Raw genomic sequence first — 18,965 nt, forward strand, 5'->3', positions numbered from 1 at the left:
TGGCGGTGGCTAAAGATGGCAGTAGCTAGGGTTGGTGCACACGGAGGACAATGATGGAAAAGGTCATAATAGTTGGAAAATTAATTTTCAAATTTATTGCTTTTATTTACTGTGATGTGTGTGTGCATGTGATGTATGCTTGCATATGTTAAAATTCCTCACCTTAAATAACTAAGTGGAAGAGGGATTTTTTAAATAAATTCTACGGTCTCCATTACTAGTTTGTAAGTGATGCAAACAAACTTGCGTGTTGGCTCTGAGTGCCTTCCTCCATATCGGATGAGTTTGTTTGTGGATCACTAGATCAAACTTCCATTTTGGATGGTTTTAGGAAATTAATTAAGAGCGTGTGATCTTCCCCATCAGAAGGGGCATAATCTTATTTACTGGACTAAGTATCAAGTAATGGTATACACTTAGGCACATTTAATAATTTCCTCCCCATCGGAGTCTCTGCTGTTATTTGTGTGACCGAAGGAAAATCAACAATTAATTTGTCATAAAGATAGGTTGACAAGATAATAAAATTAAAATCCCCTCTTACAAATGTTCAATTTTGTATACGTCCACACTATCATGGCATGCAAAATTCACGGTGTTTGAGATAATTTTATTTGTCAGATTGACAATATAATAAAATTAATGGGTAAATCCCCTCTTACAAATGTTTGAATTTGTATACGACAACACTATCGTGGTATACAATATTCACGGTGTTTGAGGTAATTTCAGTTGTCATGAAGATAGGTTGACAATGTTATTAATGGGTATAGCCCTCCTCTCACAAATGTTCAATTTTGTATATGTCCACACTATCATGGCATGCAAAATTCACGGTGTTTGAGGTGTTGGTGAATTTAAATGATATTATTTTGAGAAATTAATATTATTTTAAATTCAAAGTTTTGACCAAATATTTGATCAGAGATAAACCAACTATTAATTTTATTTGTCATAAAGTTAAGTTGACAAGATAATAAAATTAATGGATAAAATCTCCTCTTTGATTTTGTATACGTCCACACTATCGTGTCATACAAAATTCATGGGGATTTTAAGGAGTTAGTCTTGATCAAATAATTTTGTGATTCTTAGGATTTCAAATGTTTGTTAATTCCCTAGTTGTTATACTATAGAATAGACTTAGTAGTACCAATTAGGATTGGAAACAAAACTTGGACTCTAAGGTGAACTGTCCTCTCAGAAATAAGAATAATAAAAGTGTATTTTATTCATTAGTTGTTGAAACATATTTAGTGGTGTTAGCTACCGGTACCTGGTGTGGAGATACGAGAGCCACTGATCATGTCTGCAATTCATTGTAGGGGTTCTAGGAAACCTGACAACTATATGAAAGGGAAAATACCGTCTACATGGGCACCCTGCAAAAGCAGCAGCTGTTGCAGTGGGAGATGTTTATCCTTTGAAAGGAATAAAATATTGATTGTCTTGACATACTAAGTTTTAGAAAGAACTTGATTTCAGTTTCTAAAACTATTTAAGGATTGATATACTATTTCTTTTGATAACAAAGTTGTTATCAAGGAAAAGAGGGAATTTATCTGTTCTGGTACGTTGGTCGGCAATTTATAACTTCCATGATGCGACAAATTGGAAATTAATAACACATCTTCTAACTCTAATAAGAGAAAGCAACATTCGGAAATGAACCAATCATATCTTTGACATCTAAGGCTAGGTTATATTAACTTAAGTAGGATTCAAAAGATAATAGCCGATGAACTTTTGGGTTCATTGGTAGTGGAAACCTTTTCAATCTGCGAGTCTTACTTGGAAGGAATAATAACCAAGAAGTTTTTAAGTCTAAGGGGTATAGAGCCAAAGATGTGTTGGAATTGGTTCATTTTGATTTGTCAGGATCTATGACTATCCAGGAAAGAGGTGATTTCAAATAGACAACAATTCAAAATACGTGTACATTTACTTGATGCGCCGCAAGTCTAAGTGCTTTGATAAGTTCAAAGAGTATTAGGCTGATGTGGAGTAACGTCAAGGTAAAAGTATCAAGACACTACGCTGAGATCGTAGTGGCAAGTACCTCTTGGGAGAGTTTAGGAGTCACTTATCAGAAGTCGGGATTCAATCCCAACTAACTGCACCTGGTACACCCCAATAGAATGGTGTAGTAAGAAGGTATATGACTCTTATGGAAATGATTAGATCGATGAGTTATTCAGAAAATTACCAAATTCGTTTTAAGGATATATTCTGGAAACGAAAGTGAACCTAGTACCTCCTAAGTCAGAACTCTCTACTCACATAGAATTATAGAATAGACGTAAGTCTAATTTGAAGCATATTCGGATTTGGGATAATCCAGCACATGTGCTGAAGGGAGACACTGATAATTTGGACAGGAGTTCACTTGTGTGTGGATTATCCTAGAGAAACGAAATGAGGTTTATAGTCCTAAAAAAATCAGAAGGTCATTGTAAGCACCAATGCCCGATTTTTAGAAGAAGACTATAAAATGAACCACAAGCCCATAAGTAAATTTCGAAATAATAAAGGACATGTCTAATCTAGTACCAACTGTACAAGATGAGATATCACAAAAAACTGCAACACGTGTCACAAATGATGCACAGTTGTAGAAAGTGCCTCGTCGTAGTGGGAGGGTTGTTAGACAACCTAAAAGATTCATGTTTTGGAAGAGTCTTTGGACTTGATCCCTGGTGAACATGAACCTGATCCCCGAACATATAATGAAGCACTACAAGATAAAGATGCAACATCTTGACAAAAGTACAATGAACTCTGAAATAGAATCTACGAATTCTAATAAAGCCTGGGAGCTTGTAGAACCAGATGGTGTAAAAGTCATTGGGTGTTAAAAGATCTACAATAGGAAAAGAGGGATAGAGGGGAAGGTGAAAACTTTCAAAGCAAGGCTTGTTGAAAAAGAAAACTCAGTAGCCATGCTTAAGTTTATCCAGATTCTTTTATCTATTGCTGCTCATATGGACTATGAGATTTGGTAAGTGGATGTCAAGATAGCTTTCCTTAATAGAAGTCTTGAAGAAAACATCCATATAAAGCAACCAGAAGAGTTCATTGCAAAGAGTAAAGAGCATCTTGTGTAAAAACTCAATCAGTTTATAGACTGAAGCAAAGCTTCAAGGTCTTGGACATCTGGTCTAATGAAGTAATCCAAACCTATTGATTTATTCAGTGACCCGATGAGTTTTGTGCATACAAGAAGTGTGATGGAAACGTGGTGGTATTTCTTGTACTATACGTAGACGACATTTTTGGTAGTTGGAAACAATATCAAACTGTTGTCGGAAGTAAGTGTATGGTTGTCCAAACAATTTGATATGAAAGACTTGGGAGAATGCACACATATTCTCGGAATCAAAGTGATCACAAGAAAAGAATGTTGTGTTTATCCCGAGCTTCATACAATTCTAGCTCGTTTTAGCATGCAAAACTCCAAGAAAGGTTTCTTACCTTTTTAGCATGGAGTAGCTTTATCTAAAGAGATGTCACCAAAGACATCAAAGGAGATAAAAGGACATGAAGGCAGTTCCTTATGTTTCGGCTGTCGGAAGCCTAATGTATGCTATGTTGTGCACAAGACTGAATATTTGTTTTGCCCAGGGCATAGTTAGCAGATATCGAAGTAACCCAGGACCGGGACACTAGACTGTCGTAAAGCATATATTAAAGTACCTTAGAGAGACTAGAGATTATATGCTAGTTTACTAGGCAGATGATTTGATCCCTGTGAGTTACACGGATTTTGACTTTTAATCAGATAGGAATAATAGTAAGACGACCTCGGGGTTTTTGTGTTTACTTTAGGAGGTGAAGCCATATCTATGGAGGAGTGTTAAGCATAGGTGTTTTTCTAGACTCCACCATAGAAGCTGAGTACGTGGCAGCCTCTAAGGTAGCCACAAAAGTTATATGACTCACAAACTTCATGATGGACTTAGACATGATTTCTGGTTTGTCCAAAATTATTACAATTTTTATAATAATAGTGGTGTAGTAGCAAACATGAAGGAACCATAAGTCCATAAGGCAAGTAAACATAATAGAGCGCATGTACCACCCAATATGAGATATCGTATAACGAGGAGAAGTTGTTGCCACCTAGATTGCATCAGATGACAGCCTGAGAGATCCGTTCACTAAGGCCCTTAAGGTAAGAGCTTTTGATGGGAATGTTGTAGGGTTGAGAATCAGATGTATTGCAGCTTAGTGTTTTAGTATAAGTGGGAGATTGTTAGAGTGTATACTAAAAGCCTAGCTTTTGTAAACATTTATTTTTGAAATAAAAGAATCACATTGGTCAAATGTCTACATTTATTTGTTAAGTGTAGTTGTTCAATTAATTTATATTGTAGATAACATGGTGTGTGGTGTCACACATAAAAAATCGTGTTATTAGTTCTTTATAACTTATAAACAGTTGCTCATGACTAAGATGGAAAGGAACAAACCGTTGGAATAGTCGTAGTGTAATTAGTTTTTAGTTTTTTTTGTCTAATAAATTACACTAATACACTCTAAGTGTATTGAGTAGGACCATTTAAGGTAAGTTCTTTTTATACTGACTTAATAAAAGAACTAGACCTTAGTTATTATGGAAGTGTGTGCTCTTAATCCTAATATAATAACAAATACATATATTTAGTATTTATTTCTTTGACTTATCAAAGGGTGAGATTTAGCTCGATTAATCAATAGGCCGGATAAGTTGGGAAATAATATTACTTATAGTGTGTGTTGTTGATTATAAAAGGAACTATGTCCTAGTAATCTAGGTTGATAATATCTCCAAGAGGAGCTCATAAGGATTGTCTTGTTAAACCCTGCAGGTGGACTTAGTCCGACATGACAATGAGGTTGAGTGGTACTACTCTTGGACTAAGACATTAATTAAAATGAGTTGTCAGTAATTTAATTAATTAGTGGGCATTCGATATCTTAAACACAGGGAGACTAACACACTCATGATAAAAAGGAGCCCATAATGTAATTTGGGATTGGTGCGGTAGTGCAATAATAACTCTCTAGTGGAATGAGTTATTATTAATGAACTTGAGTTGTGTGTTCGGGGCGAACACGGGATACTTAAGCTCGTCGGAAAGACAAAACCAATTTCTCCTCTAGGTCCCTGTCGTAGCCTCATTAAAACCTCAAGTCCATCCATATAAAAGTCCATCTTGGTGTCCAAGAAGGGAGCTGACACAAGGCTTGGTGACCAAGCACCACCATCTGCTCAAGAGGGCCGACCCTATGCTTGGTGCCCAAGCAAAGGAAGGACCACTATATTTCAAATTAGGAGGGGTGTTTTGAATTTTTAAAATCTTCTCTTTATAGACAACTACAAGTTTAAAAGAAGGATTTTAAAGTTACAAAACTTTCGTTATTTGATTAGGCCACATGGTTTAAAAGAAAGTTTAAAAGTTTTAAAACTTTCCTTTTTTAACCATCCTCATGGTTGTTGGAAAAAAGGAAGGGAGTTTTAAATTTGAAACTTTCTATTTTTGTAACCATGTTAAAAAAAAAAATTTTAGAAGAGGATTTTAAATTTTAAAACTTGGTTTTAATTTTTAAAAATTTCCTTTTTTAACATCCACATTAAGAAATTAAATGAGAGCTTGTAAAATTTTATAAGAGCTTTCCTTCTTTGCTTATAAAATTTTTTACAATGTTTTTATTCCTCTTTAAGTGGCCAGCCACCCTTGCTTGGTGCCCAAGCAAGGGGCTAACCAATCAATTAACCAATCAAAGATTGATGATTGAATCAATCAAGAGGAAAGAAAAGAAAAAATAAAAGGGAAAAAGGAAAAACAAGAGAAAGATTTTAATTTTTGTAAAAAGTCTTTCCTTATTTGCCTTGGGCAAGTAATATAAAAGAAGGGGAGGAGAGGCCTCATGGAGCTATCTAATATATGCTATTCTTTTCTCTCTTCTCTCTAGTCTTCTCCAAAGGGTCGGCCCTTGCTTCTCTTCATGCTAGGGCCGGCCACCTCTTGTGGTTGTTTTGTATGGCCGGATACAAAGAGAAGGAGAAGAAGAGGAGAAGTAGGGATCGCATCTATTCTTATTCTATTGTTTGTGCTCCCTCTTGTGGCCGGTCCTCTTCCCTTTTCTTTTCCCCTTGCTCTATTTGGTTCCTTGGTGGCGGTGGTGGTCGGATTTTAGAGAAGGAGAAAGAAGGCTTTGGGTGGTGTTCATCTTGGAGGATCGTCGCCCACACGACGTCCAAGGCGAGGCGAGGAATACAGCAAAAGATCTCGAGGTTATTAGCATACAAAGAAAAGGTATAACTAGTCATTATTTTCCGCATCATGCTAGTTATTTTTCTTTGTATGAAATCTAAACACAAGAGGCATTAGATTCTAGTTTTTTGAATTTATGATTCGATTGTTCTTTTCTGTTAAACCTAATGTTATTTTAGGAAATTAAATATTGAATTTCTATTAAAGGCTTTGTCGAGACAGTGGTGGATGATCCCATGCCCAAGAAGGCCTAGTGCCTCGCCATGTTTAACCTGGGAGCCGATTTTAGAAATAAATATTTAATTAACTTTATAACATAGGTTGATTTGGATCAATAGTGATAAGTTTCGCTTGCGATCCAAATCTAAACCATTAAGAACAGATAAGTTAAATTTGGAATCAATAATGTTAAGTTTCGTTTGCGATTCCTAATTTAACTTCTAAAGAACACAATAGGTTGTTTAGAAAAGGTTCGACACTTGTACAAATTTTTGTACAATGAAACCGGTACGATCTTCCTATGACCAACCAACAATGTGATAATTTTTTGTTTCCTTTTAGGATGGGTTTTTATGGGTGGAGTTTTGGATTTGGAGTAATGCTTATGCCTTGTAAAGATTTTTGGGACTTGGGACAGATTTAGATGGAGTTGGATTTGAAATGAATGTTTAAGCACAAAATTACCATAGTGAAGGTTAGGTTGTGTTTGAAGAAGTTCTTGACTCTTCTCTTGTGAAGGCTAATGTTTTGTTGCTTCTTGTGATTTTGGGAATCTTGGTACTGATTGGGAGAGCTTGTTGTGATCCCTGTGGTTTCATTTGTAGGTGTTGCTTTGAGAATTGTTTCTTTTATTTCGTTTCATTTATTATGCATGCTGGTGGTATGAATAGATTCTATTTCGTTTTTCCATATTTCAATGTTTACAAAATAAATGGATGAATACATGCTTCTATCAGTTTCTCTCAAAGCAGGAATGTTTACAGAATAAATGGAATGTGCTATTGATATAGATATAATGTGGATAGATCATGTGTTTTTTATGAGGCTAATTGGATGAGTATGAGCAAATGTGGTAACAGTACGGGATGGGTGCCACGGGATGAGCTTCGGGAAGGACCCTTCCAAACATGACTGATACTGTAATTTATGACTGATATTGTAATTTATCTTAGCTTTGACTATATGAGTGCATGTTCTCCTAGAAGGTACCTCTAGGGTCATGGGACTGATTGACTGGCTCAAATGGTGGTTACCACTTTGTGACATATCCACCCTTATTAGCCATGTAGGCTCTATTACATATCGTATCTTTCCCTTCTTTATTATGTATTTGAGTTTATGTTCTATGCTTACTAGTTACTGTTCTTTCTACTTTATGGATGTCATATCTTTCATATTGGATTGTACTTGCTGAGTTCGTAGACTCATGATGCCTACATTATAGGTGAGGGAGACTTCCCCCCAGAGACGATGGAAGGTTTGCGTATAGAGTAGCTGAGGAGGCAGGATGGACACATGACACTGTCTAGATGTCTTAGGATTGTTGAGTAGGCTTTGTTCTCTCATGTGTCCTTCTTCATTATTTAAGGAATTGTATTAGTGTTTTCCCTATTCCTTTTTTATAACCTCTTGCTTATGATGCTACCGTTTACCTGAGATAAGGTGATTCATTCTAATGGGATTATTACTACGGTTATTTTTATAGCAAAGGTTTAGAGGGTTGTTCCTTGTTTGATTACTGGTAAAAAAAAAAATCTAGGGATGTTTTAGTTGGTATCAGAGCAGACACTCCTAAAAGATAGTGTGAGCATGCCATCTCGTCAAGAACTCAGTTACTTCAGCCTTCAAGTTTATAAGATAATCATACCTTTAAAATTTTAGTCCTGAATGTAATGATGAATTATAACCTCTTTAAGGATATAGTCTAACTTTTATTTCTAACTACAAGTGATTGGATAAATTTATGCTCATCACAATCTATCACTTTCCAACTAAAGTTCATCAATGATCATGTATAGATGTATTATTTTGGTACAAGAAGTTGGTTAAGGCCATCAAGATGATGTTCACTTTGATATATTTCTAAAGGTCAAAATGATAACATAAGACTACTATTCTAATTTTGGGTGTTCACATGAATCTATTTATGCCCTTACTTTGACCATTGAAAAGCATCAAGGAGCTCTTCTAATGATCATAATGATAAAATGAAATTACCATGGTGACCAAAGTATAGGAATCCATTTAGGCCATTGTTTATATTGATCACTAGAAGACCATCAAAGTTAATCCATTCATACCTTCCTGAATTTTGACCTTATAGACCATTTAAAAGTTGTATGGATGTTTGGGGGAGCACAAGGTTATTTTGGGAATGTCAACAGTTCTTTAGTAATTTGCAAAGTTTGGTGTGTCCTTTGGAACTATATCAATACTAAAGGGTCTTAGGGAAATTGCCTTAGAGAATGTAAATAGCATTCCTATGTGTAAAAAAAAAAATAAAGAAGGGAAAGTGCTACTATTTTTTTTAGAGAGGATGGTATTTAATTGTCTACATGTTTGAAATGAAATCGATCACTTCTTCATAATTGTCTTTTGTTGACTGTCTTGTTCCTACAAATTGAGATTGGAAATTTCAAATGCATGTAGAAGATCAACTACCTCTTGCTAGAGAGTATTACTTAATGCTAGAATATGTTTTCATTGGAGATATAGGAACAATTAGTTATATTGGATAGGTCCTTATAATTCAATATATTCAAATTCGTATTTTTCCATGTGTAAATTCAGATCATTTAAGCTCCTTTATTCCTAAATCATATTATTCTCTTCCAACCTTTTAAAATATTGATACCACCTCAATGAGCTGCATCTTTCTAAGGTTCTAAGCCTAACAATATGTTTGGTCACAGGGTGTTATTGGGGAATGTACCAGCTTTTGATGGCTCAACAAATGCCTTTACTTTTCTTAGTGGCAGGTCATGGGTAAGTCTTTCCCATATAGCTTAGGTTAACTGCTGGATTTAGTTTAGGTGCACCCTGTAATAGTCATATTTATACAACTATGCAACTACTACTGCCTTCCTGTAGTTTTCCATGAAATGTTCATGGTAGAATGCTAAATATTTTCCTTTTATCTATTATCCTTGCCCTCAATTAAGCCATCAATTCTTCTTCGTCATTCCTTATTCTTATGCTTCCAAATAGTTTCTATAATTTATCATAAATTCACCATTTAAAAATAGGATTTGAAATAAAGAGCGGGCCATTAAAATGCAGTAGCACTTTTGAAGTCATATATGATCATTATATGCCCCATAGGCTAAGAACTATCAAGCAAAAATCTATAAGTCACTTTTATATCTCTCTATGCTTCATGGTTTAGAGTATTGAGTTGTTAGGAAATAACTCGTAAAAAAAAAAATAATATGTCAAAGATGAAATGCTAAGATTAACATATATGGTTACTGATGTGCATAGATTGTATACATTTGTTTAGTATGTTTTGACGCACATTCACATATTTTGCGTGTACTTTATCTATGCATTTTGAACTTCCATCTTTGCTTTTAGCATATTTACTCTTTTTGTTCGAAGATCTGCTTTTGTGTATTTTCTGTACGCAGAAGTCGATTTTGGAGAAGAATTGATGTTCTTGGCAAAATCTACAATTGAACGAAGGAGGAAGGTACCATCCCTGAGTGCCACACGACCCTGTCATGGGGAGTTGCCCAGGTCGTGTGGTGATCCTCACCCCTGCAGCACTAGCAGAATGAAGGAGTGTCCAGGCCGTGTGAGTATCACACGGCCGTGCGAGCCTTCCAGAGCCAAAGCAGTGCATGGTCCATTTGCAGAAGCCAAGAAAGCCCTGGCCGTGTCCCAGACACGGCCGTGCAGGAGTTCCAGAGCCAGAGCCAGAGCAGGCCGTGTAGATCTACACGGTCGTGCAAGGGGGCAGTGGTAGAGCATGCCACGGCCGTGTGAACATCACACGGTCATGTCACCTGGGCAGTGAAGGGAATGGGTCAGGCCATGTGAGTTTCACATGGCCGTGTCTCGGGGCCATGTGGCGCCTAAACCCCAGCTCTATATAAGGGTTTCTGTTGGTGCGGGAAGCATCCGATGATCAAACCAGTGTTTTGATTATGTCAAAGGGTTCAAGTTAAGTTGTTTTGTTATCTAATGAGCTTAAACAAGTGTGCAGGAAAGTCCTAACTGCGGTTAGGCAGGTGGAAAATCCTAAGGGGCGGTAACCTTAGGCCCTAGGGGGTGGTAACCCTAGGTGGAGGAATACCCTAAGGGGCGGTAACCTTAGGTCCTAGGGGGTGGTAACCCTAGTTGGAGAAAAACCCTAAGGGGCGGTAACCTTAGGACCTAGGGGGTGGTAACCCTAGGTGGAGAAAAATCCTAGGGGGCGGTAACCCAAGGTCCTAGGGGGTGGTAACCCTAGGCGGAAAGTCCAGTCGGTCTGGAGGACCGGACCGGCATCAGGTAAATCTCCTGAGTGGAGTAGGTGAGGACGTGTTCCCCGTAGAGGGAACAGTAGGCGTCGGGTCGACCTAGGGTTTCCGGTCAGAAACCCGAAGTCAGACCCGGACAGTCCGAAGGTTGTCAATTCATTTGTTTATTATCTTTTGTGTTCTAACTCTATTTTGCAGGAAACTAACACTTTTGTGCAGGGTTAGTACTGACCGGGATCAGTCGACCGAACCTTGGGATCGGTCGACCGAACCTTCAAGCTACCAGATCAGATCTCCAGAAGTTGGACCGGGTTCGACCAGGGATCGGTCGACCGGACCTCGGGATCGGTCGACCGAACCTGGGATAGGTGTCGACTGGATCAAGCCGAGGTGTGCGGGTCAGAGGAGACTGATCGGTTGACCGAACCTTGGGATCGGTCGACCGAATCCAGGGATAAAGTTTGACCAGATCGAAGCGGAGCGACGGATGGACGGATCAGATGCAGTGGAGATCATCTGATCGGTCTACCGAACGTGGGGATCGGTCGACCGATCCGCTTCAGGTCAAATCTGATCCCGAGACTTGGGGATCTGGATCAGACCTTGCAGAGCTATAAAAAGGGGCCTCGAGGTGCAGCTCAGAACATCGAATTCCGAACAGAAGTCTTGTGCTCTCGTGTGCTCCGTACGCTTCAACAACGCTCTGCTGCAACAACGAACTGAACCTCCAACGCTCTTCTACTGTCTTGTTCGTTGGTAAAACTTTCTTACTTGCTCTTAACTGTAATTGCTTCTAGCTTGTAATAGTTCGAATTTATAGTTGTTGGCCACCGAAAGCGGTCAAGGACCGCGGGTCTTCGAGTAGGAGTCGAGATAGGCTCCGAACGAAGTAAAACACTCATGTCTTGTGTGTTTTCATTTACTTTCCGCTGCGCTTATAATCTGTGTTTTAAATCGATAAAAATAGCCACGAGCGCTATTCACCCCCCTCTAGCGCTTTCGATCCATCAATTGGTATCAGAGCGGGGTCATTTTGAATCGGTGCAACCACCATTCAAAATAATTTGTCGTGGTATTTTCAGTTTTCTTTTTGGAGTCAATTAGAATTTGGCTTTATAGCTATATTCTAATTATTTTCTCGATTCGGCTTTCTGCTCGAGGTTGGTGCAACACCACCCGAGTTCGTGGTCTATTTTTTATACCGCTCTACTAAGCCAGGACCAAGTCCGGGAACTTCCTTGTTGTTTATTTTTTTTTAGTTGATCTAAAATGGCCCTTCAAGAAGGCTACAGTACAGCCCGCCCCCCGCTATTCACCGGAGATGACTTCGGGTACTGGAAGGGTTGGATGGAGGCATATCTTCAGACTCGTTTTGAAGTCTGGATGATTATCAAAATTGGATTCCAACTACCAAGTGATAGCGTCGGCAAACCACTACCATACGAGTACTGGGATGCATCTCTGATTAAGAAGGTGGAAGCCAATGCCAAGGCGACCTGCACCCTCCAGTGTGGCCTATCAAAAGAAGAACTCAACCACGTCGGCCCTTTCAGCAGTGCCAAGGAGCTATGGGATAAGCTCATTGAACTTCACGAAGGGATGTCCGACACCAAGGTAAGTAAAAAAGACTTAATTTTCAATAAATTGTTTAATATCAAACTGCAGGAAGGTGAGACAGCTACCCAACTCCATGCCCGGATTCAAGATCTGCTCAACGGTCTTCATGCAATTGGACAGAAGGTAGATAACCGGGACATCATAAGGTATTCTTTAAACGCCTTTCCGAGGAACACCTTGTGGGCATCCATGGTAGATGCCTACAAGGTTTCTAAGGATTTATCTACTATCAAGTTAGATGAACTTTTTGTAGAATTCGAACTTCATGAACAGACTAATGCACACCCGACCGAGAAAGGGTTGGCTTTGGTTGCAGGAACAGGAAGAATGCGCGAATCAAAGATGAAGTGCAGAACCGAACCTGAGTCAGAAGAAGAACCAGATTCGGAAGACGACGATGAGCTTACAACCGAAATAGTCAACCTGGTAAAGAAACTCTGCAAAAAGAAGGGCTTCAACAAAAAGGATGTCAGAAAAGCTATCCAGTCCAAAGAAGCCCAACCAAGCTCGAAGGTCAAATTCGAAGTGACCTGCTACGAGTGCAATCAGAAAGGGCACATCAAGGCAAACTGCCCGAACCAGAAGGAGCCAAAGAAACCAAAGAGAAAAAGGCATTGAAGGCAACATGGGACGAGTCTTCTTCCGAGGAATCCGACGACGAAGAACTCGAGCAAGCGAACTTTCTTGCGTTGACAGCCCGGGACTACAACAACGAATCCGGAAGCGAGGACGAATCTGAAGCTGAGTCCGAGAGAAGCCACAGATCCACATCCGTTTCCGAAGGGCCAAACCCCTCTGTGAGTAAAAATCGTTTATATAGCTTAATTAATTATTTAATGCATAAAGTAGCTAAGTCTAAAATTCGAATCAAGTCGCTTCTAAAGGAGGTAACATTACTTAAAGAAACTACAAATAACGAATCCTTGACTGATCCAGTTCAGACTGGAACCTCAACTCAAGTTCAAAAACTTGAGGAAGAGAATTCTAACCTGAAAAGTCAAGTCAAGGATTTGAAGACAACCTTAGAACGATTTTCCCTGGGATCCAAGAATCTTGACTTGATTCTTGGAACACAAAGGGCAATCTACAATAGAACTGGACTAGGATACAAATCTAAAAAGAAATATAAGTCATATTTATCTCTCATACAAAGAACAAATAGAAAAATGGTCCAAGCATGGGTTGCCAAGTCCAACCTGATCAATCAAATTGGACTCGGACAATATTGGGTTCCCAAGGATCAAATACATTACCTCGATAGATCATATCGAGGCTATGATCCAGGGGGAGCTAAAACGATTAAAATTAAAAATTAAAAATTTGAAATTAAAATTAAAAATTCAATTAAAATTAAAAAATTCAATTCAATTAAAAAGTCGAAATTAAAAAATTCAATTAAAATTAAAAAATTCAATTCAATTAAAAAGTCAAAATTAAAATAAAAAACTTCAATTAAAAAGTCAAAATTAAATAAAAAATTCAATTAAAAATTCAAAATTAAAATTAAAAATTCAATTAAAAAATTCAAAATTAAACTTAACATTCGAAATTCAATTGAAAATAGAAAGAGGATCCAGAATAGCTGGCACCCGCAACTAATCTACCCGAAATGGGTAAACAAGAGCCCGACAGAGTAATTTAAGTCAGATAAAATAGGCTAGGTTTAACTTGATCCACGGTACTGGTGAAGTTTTTGGATGATAGTACATTAGGGAAGCTTGGGCATCGCATGTCTAGGAAGATATGGCTTTGACCTAGTGCATTTGGCCAAGTGGAACTAACCGAAGCTACCCTTAAATGGATCCTAACTAGTTAGACCAAGGTTTACTATTAAGTCTAATGGGTAGGACTATTTGGAAAACCTCGAAGGCATGGTTACTTTAATGAGTTCCTTGTGACTCACCATAGCCCAGAAGTTTATCCAAAGAATGCTTACTTGTTAAACCCAAAGCTAAACCTGAATCTAACACAAAGTTAAACATAATCCTAAAATTGAACCTCAATTCATCTCACAAAATTATAGGAGTCCCTGATTGAAAATTTAGATCGGGTGAGATGACTAAGAAATTGAAAATTAAAATTAACTTAAATATTTTTCAAAATTAAATTAACTTAAATATTTTTTAAAATTAAATTAACTCAAATGTTTTTCAAAATTAAATTAACTTAAATATTTTTCAAAATCAAAATTAACTTAAATATTTTTCAAAATTAAATTAACTTAAATATTTTTTAAAATTAAATTAACTTAAATGTTTTTCAAAATTAAAATTAACTTAAATGTTTTTCAAAATTAAAACTAACTTAAATGGTTTTCAAAATTAAAATTAACTTAAATATTTTTCAAAATTAAAATTAACTTAAATGTTTTTCAAAATTAAAATTAACTTAAATATTTTTCAAAATTAAATTAACTTAAACATTTTTCAAAAAAAAAAAAAATTCTTCAATAGAATTAACTAATTATTAACTCAGATTGGGTAGGATGCAAAATTAAGGAATTACTTCAATCAAACTTTCTTTTGATCCATCAACTACTTTATGTGTAGGAATTGTATCAATGGGTGTTGGACAGTGGATGCTCCAGACAAATGACTGGAGATAGGTTGAAGTTCACTAAGCTAAAACTAAAGAACCTAGGATCAGTTGCATTCGGCAACGATGGAAAACTGAAAGTCATCGGAAAAGGTAATATCGAACTTAACTCCGAGTTTATTATTCGAAAAGTGTTTCTAGTTGAAAATTTTAATTTTAATTTATTAAGTATAAGCCAATTATGCGATACTGGTTACTCAGTTAATTTTACCAAGTCCGAATGTATAGTCAAACATATTGATAATCCAAAAATCATACTTAAGGGCACAAGGAAAGATAATGTCTACACCATTTATCTACCAACATCCTCGATAAAGTGTTTTCTAACACAACAAGAGAAAACTGAATTGTGGCCCAGGAGATTGGGTCACACTCACACAAGACTCATTTCAAGAATGAGTCAAAATGGACTAGTCAGAGGACTGCCCAAACTAAAAGTTATTGAAAATTCAATCTGTAATGCGTGTCAACAAGGAAAACAAACCAAGTCAACCCACAAGTCAACCAATCTAGGTAGGACTACTTGTTTACTTGAGCTCCTTCACCTAGACCTATTTGATTCACACGGAGCCAAGTCACTAAGCAAGAACCAGTATTGCTTAGTTATAATAGATGATTTCTCCAGGTTCACCTGGGTAAAATTTCTAAAAACAAAAGATGAAACCTTTGAAATATTTAGTAATTTTTGCAAATTAACAGAAAATGAAAAAGATACTAGAATTAAAAGAATAAGAAGTGACCATGGAGGAGAATTTGAGAATCACAACTTTACTGAATTTTGTGAAATAAATGGATACAAACATGAATACTCCTGCCCTAGGACCCCTCAACAAAATGGTTTAGTAGAACGTAAAAATAGAACCCTACAAGAAGCTGCTAGAACCATGTTAAACGAATATAAACTATCTAATCAATTTTGGGCTGAAGCAGTTAGTACAACATGTTACATTCAAAATAGAATTTTAATTAACAAATTTCAAAATAAAACACCCTATGAAATTTATTATAATAAAATCCCCAACTTAAACTATTTAAAAGTATTTGGGTGTAAAGTCTTCATTTTGAACACTAAAGACTACTTAGGGAAATTTACATCAAAAACAACCCCGGGAATATTTTTAGGATATTCAACAACCAGTAGAGCATATAGAGTATATAACAAAAATACCCTAAAAGTAGAAGAAACAATAAATATAATATTTGATGAAGAAAATAAGTTACCCAACACAATAAATGAAAATGAAAATACAGAAAACATTAACCCAATAAACAGAGAAGATGACGAAATTCAACCTGAACCTATTGAATCTGAAGAACAAATCACTAACTCAAATGGTATACGACCAACTAGAATAAGCACAAACCACCCATCTGACCAAATTTTGGGTGACCCAACTGTAGGAGTCAGAACCAGATCATCTTATAGAAACCAGAGCCAAATAGCCTTGATTTCAAAAATCGAACCCAAAACCATAGAAGAAGCCCTACCAGACCCAGATTGGACTCTAGCAATGCAAGAAGAATTGACCCAATTTGAAAGAAATCAGGTCTGGGAATTAGTGCCGAAACCAGTTAACAAATCCATAATTGACACTAAATGGGTTTTTAGAAACAAATTAAACGATCAAGGTGAAATAGTTAGAAACAAAGCTAGGTTAGTAGCTAAAGGATTCAGTCAAGTAGAAGGGTTAGATTATGACGAGACCTATGCTCCAGTAGCAAGACTTGAATCCATTAGGATGTTGCTAGCCTATGCAGCACACAAAGGATTCAAGCTATTTCAAATGGACGTAAAATCCGTATTTTTAAATGGATTTATTAAAGAAGAAGTGTATGTAGTGCAACCCCCAGGATTTGAAGACTTAGAACAACCAGATTATGTCTTTAAATTAAAAAAGACCCTATATGGACTAAAACAAGCACCTAGGGCTTGGTATGAACGTCTGTCCAATTACTTAATATCAAAAGGATTTAACCAAGGTCAAATAGACCCAATCCTTTTTGTAAAAACCTTAGAAAATGACATTTTTATAGCCCAAATTTACGTTGACGATATTATTTTCGGTTCCACAAACTCTAAATTTCTAAAAGAATTCACCAAACTTATGGAAAATGAATTCGAAATGAGTCTGGTAGGAGAACTTAATTTCTTCTTAGGTTTACAGATTAAACAAACTAAAGATGGAATTTATATTTATCAAACTAAATATGCTAAAGAATTAATTAGAAAATTTGGCATGGAAAACTCAAAAATAATCAATACACCAATGGCTACAAATGCTAACATTGACTCAGACTTAGAAGGTAAATCAGTAGACTTGAAATACTATCGGAGTGCGATAGAAAGTCTACTGTACCTAACTGCAAGTCGACCAGACATTATTTTTGCAGTAGGTATGTGTGCACGATACCAATCTTGTGCAAAAGAGTCTCACTTAACCCTTGTCAAAAGAATCCTTAGGTATGTTAAGGGAACTCTAAATGTAGGACTATGGTACCCTAGATCTGGCATCCTTGACCTAACCGACTACTCTGACTCAGACTATGCCGGATGCAAGCTAGATAGACAAAGCACAAGTGGTAGCTGTCAATTTCTAGGACAATGTCTAGTAAGTTGGTCAAGTAGAAAGCAACACTGTGTTGCTTTATCTACCACTGAAGCTGAATATATAGCCTTAGGTGAATGCACATCTCAGTTGCTATGGATGATGCATACCCTTAAAGACTATCAACTGGAGTATCATAAAACTAAAATCTCAATTGATAATATAAGCTCAATAAATCTAACAAAAAATCCAATTCATCACTCAAGGACTAAACATATAGAAGTGAAATACCACTTTGTAAGGGATCACGTAGCTAAGGGTGATATTGAACTCAACTATGTTGAGTCAAAATCTAACCTAGCTGACATCTTCACAAAGCCCTTCCTGAACTTGAGTTCAGCTCACTTAGAAGGCAAATAGGAATGTGTTGGGTAGAATAGATATTAATTTTTCAAAACTCACTGTCTTACTTCAAAACTCGTTCTTTTATTCCTTTCAAAATCTAGGAAAAATAATGATTTTAAAATCCCATTTTCTTAGAATTTTCAAAAATATGACTTAGCCTAGGATCTACCCTAGAAATCTTGTTCCCCTAGATTTAAGCCAGAGCATCTCACAGACACCTAAGTATACCTTGCGTGTGTTTGTAAAACATAGAATGGTGTGTGATGCATAGGGTACAGCCTGGACTCAAGAATGCTTATTACTGTGCATCAATATGAGTCTGGGCATTAAATACTTTATTAACAGTAATTAAGTCAAGTCTTCCAGCCTTAGTCAAATCTAACTGGAGTAAATGACTTTACTTGACTAACCAAGTGAAAGTTGTTGCCCTCTAGGCAATCAGTAAGTAGCTAACAGTTAGACAGTTGGTGAAGGAAATGTTAAGCTTAAGCTTGCTTATACTTTAGGGCTCTGATACTTGATCAAAACAATTTAAATAATTTAACAACTATTTAACGTGACTCATGCATGGACTAAAAGAACCTAAGAATTTATTAAAACATTAATCAAGGGAGAGTGAATTCTTCTTTTAAAGCTAGTTCTCTTGTAAAATAAAAATGATCTTTGACTTGTTTTTAAAAAGTTATCTTTGACTTGGTTTTTTAAAAATTATTTTTGACTTGACTTAAAATTATGATAGATGTGATATTGAATTAACATTATTTTCAAAAAATAAAAATAAAAACTTGGATTTTCAGATAATCATTTTTTAAAATATATATATAACTTTAAGTGTTTTGTCAAAAATTTTTTATAACTCATTTTTTCAAACAACAATTAGTTTCAAAAGATTAAGTTTAGCTAATTTTTGTTGAAAATGAGTTAAGTATTTTCAAAACCATTTCAAATTGAGCTTCAAAAGACTTGTTAAAATTTAGCTAAAACTTCTTATTTAGCTAAGTGACTTCTATAGCCTTTTTTCAAAATTAACTAGGTTAAATATTTTTTAACAAAAGGCTTTTCAAATTTAGCAAAGTGTTTACCAA

The sequence above is a fragment of the Zingiber officinale genome, chromosome 7B, assembly GCF_018446385.1.
Source record: "Zingiber officinale cultivar Zhangliang chromosome 7B, Zo_v1.1, whole genome shotgun sequence".
Taxonomy (NCBI): Eukaryota; Viridiplantae; Streptophyta; class Magnoliopsida; order Zingiberales; family Zingiberaceae; genus Zingiber; species Zingiber officinale.